This window comes from Mesoplodon densirostris, chromosome 4 (genome assembly GCF_025265405.1).
Source record: "Mesoplodon densirostris isolate mMesDen1 chromosome 4, mMesDen1 primary haplotype, whole genome shotgun sequence".
NCBI classification, from domain to species: Eukaryota; Metazoa; Chordata; class Mammalia; order Artiodactyla; family Ziphiidae; genus Mesoplodon; species Mesoplodon densirostris.
The window spans coordinates 28,894,126-28,896,783 of NC_082664.1; the positions used below are offsets into that span (position 1 = coordinate 28,894,126).

Genomic DNA, 2,658 nt, shown 5'->3' on the forward strand with positions numbered 1-2,658 from the left:
GCAGCCCCTTGAGACCAGAGCACGCTCATTCTACACTGTTCTAGTTAAAGCCATAGTTTCCATAAGAGTTAATAGGATCTTCATGACTTTCCATGAATTCACCAGAGTTGGACAAAGGCCTGATGATGTTTCTTTACAAGACCTGAAGGCCTTGCAAGTTTCATCAAGTTCCATCAAAGGGATATATTTACATAATGAAATATCATTGGAAAATTTGTGTTTTTCAGGCAAGAATTCACGTCAAATGCTGAAGCATCTCCTTTATTCATCCATCCAACAAATAATTATTTGCCCAGTTAAGAGTCAGGTGCTGGACATGCAATGATGGATCAGTTCAAGTCCATGGCCTCACCAGGCTTAGAATCTCTGGTATATAAGCAAACACAGTTGAGGCAAAATGTGATACCATGACCAAGTCGTTAAGATAATATTGTTACACAAACAAACAAAGATACCATGAATCCTGAGTGTAGAATCAAGAGATTCTCAAGAATGGAAGAAACTCCTGACATGCTGAATAAATGAAGGTGGGAATCAGGAGCAAATAGCAGTCAGAATATCTTGGAGTCATGATGTATATGGCAAAGCAATTTGGAGGGTAGGTATCACTGGTATGCTACCTTGCAGGTGTGCTGTTGGGACCAGCCATCCTCTAACTCTTTCCTTGATTGCTACTGAGTTTTAGTCGGAGATTTTTTCCCATGAACACACATTTCCAATTTTTTATTGTTAAGTCAATGGCAATTGTTTTACATTTTCAGAAACTTATAATACCATTATGCAAAGTAAAGAAAACCAATACAGTCTAGCTCTTGATTCTTTTAGTAAACTTTTTATTTCTGACTAATTTTTTTTTTTTTTGCTTTTAGAAATACCTTTACTTAGAATTCTCCTAATGTTTATCCATATTGGTAAATTTCTCTTATAGCAGTTCAAATATCTAGGTAGGAGAAGGAAATTTCCAGGGAAAACAGGTAATTTAAAACTTTGTTATTTAAGAAACAAACACATTACCCTCCCCAAATACATCAGAGGGCATGCTAGGATTGCCATTTCAAGAACAATCGCTCCTCAAACAAACTTAGAAATAATAGCACTATTAAAATGTTTAAGAGCCTGGTTAACTTCAAAGCATAAATCATATTATTGGAAAGCCAATCTCTACATCACTGTTTCCTGGGAAAGTAGTATGAAGATCATAGCTTTAATAAGCTTCAATAAGCATCAATATACAGTCCACATCACTGCTTTAGTTTGTTTGGACCTACTAATTGCTCCAAGACTTCTCCTGAATGGTCTGTTATCAGGGGGCATCCATGGAAGATTAATATACATATCTGAGGACAGCAAGTAAGGACAGCTTCTACAGCCTCATCAGTCACATTCACACAATACCCCATATGAGTTTCCTCTAATTTCTTGGCACAAGGTCCACTAACAAGCACAACCACACCACTGTGAGATACCTGAGTAGCTGAAAAATCAACTCTGCAAAAATGGGCAGCTTTCTCCTAATGTCTGCAAGTATACATCAGTAATATCTAAGCAGCCACCTAAATCAATGATCTTTTTTTTAAAATTTTGTTTATTTATTTTTGGCTGCATTGGGTCTTGGTTGCTCTGTGCAGGCTTTCTCTAGATGCTGAGAGTGGGGGCTACTCTTCATTGTGGTGCGTGGGCTTCTCATTGCAGTGGCTTCTCTTGTTGCGGAGCATGGGCTCAGGCATTCAGGCTTCAGTAGTTGCAGCACGTGGGCTCAGTAGTTGCTGCGCACGGGCTTAGTTGCTCCACGTCATGTGGGATCTCCCCGGACCAGGGCTCAAACCCGCGTCCCCTGCATTGGCAGGCAGATTCTTAACCGCTGTGCCATGAAGGGAAGTCCCTAACTTTAGCAGCCGGCAATTGAGTGCAAGAGCATGGACTCCTTCATCAGTGAGATTGAAGCATCTTTTCAAAGAAGCTTCGTGTGGGTAAGAACAAGGTGAAGCCACAGCTTTTATTCCTTTTGAAGTTATGGAAATTCTGTTTTCTTTTGAGGAACTTAAATTTAATTTCTTCAGTTTTCTGCAGTTACATAGGTGTAAGAGAGCAGAATCTGAAATATCACAGCTTCGTAGATCTAGAGTTTGGACTCAGGATGTAAAATCTCACTGATGTTTGAATCTGTTATCTGCCCCTGCATGCTCATTATTTTGAACAGTCTGTCTTTTATGTTGGGTGGCAAAGGCTTAATGTCTGTGATATATCTAGAAATATTCTTCATGAAGCACCAAAGTCATCCACTGTGGGCTGGGCATTGCGGCCGCCTTCAGGAGCCTCTTCCGCGGTCCCGGCCGCTGAAATCCAGCCAGAGACCATCTGTCAACTCCTGCCCCACGCGAGACACGATTTTTGACTAATTTTTGATTTACAGAAAAGTTGCATAGATAATACAGAGAGTTTCTATATATCCCTTACCCAGTTTCTCCTAACAGTGCATTTGTCAGAACTAAGAAACTAACATTGGTACATTACTATTAACTAAACTCCCTACTTTATTCTGATTTCACCAGTTTTTCTGCTAATATCTCTTTTCTGTTCCAGGATCCAATCCAGAATACCACACTGAATTTTGTAGCTCTTGTTTTTTAAGGATCCTTCTTTGTTAGGCATGGGTCA

At 39.8% G+C, this 2,658-nt stretch overlaps 1 pseudogene; it reads right to left on the minus strand.

Annotated features, from left to right (window-relative positions):
- Nucleotides 1-1,224: 1,224 nt before the first annotated feature.
- On the minus strand, nt 1,225-2,269 carry LOC132489058 (protein AMN1 homolog; annotated as a pseudogene).
- Nucleotides 2,270-2,658: the final 389 nt, after the last annotated feature.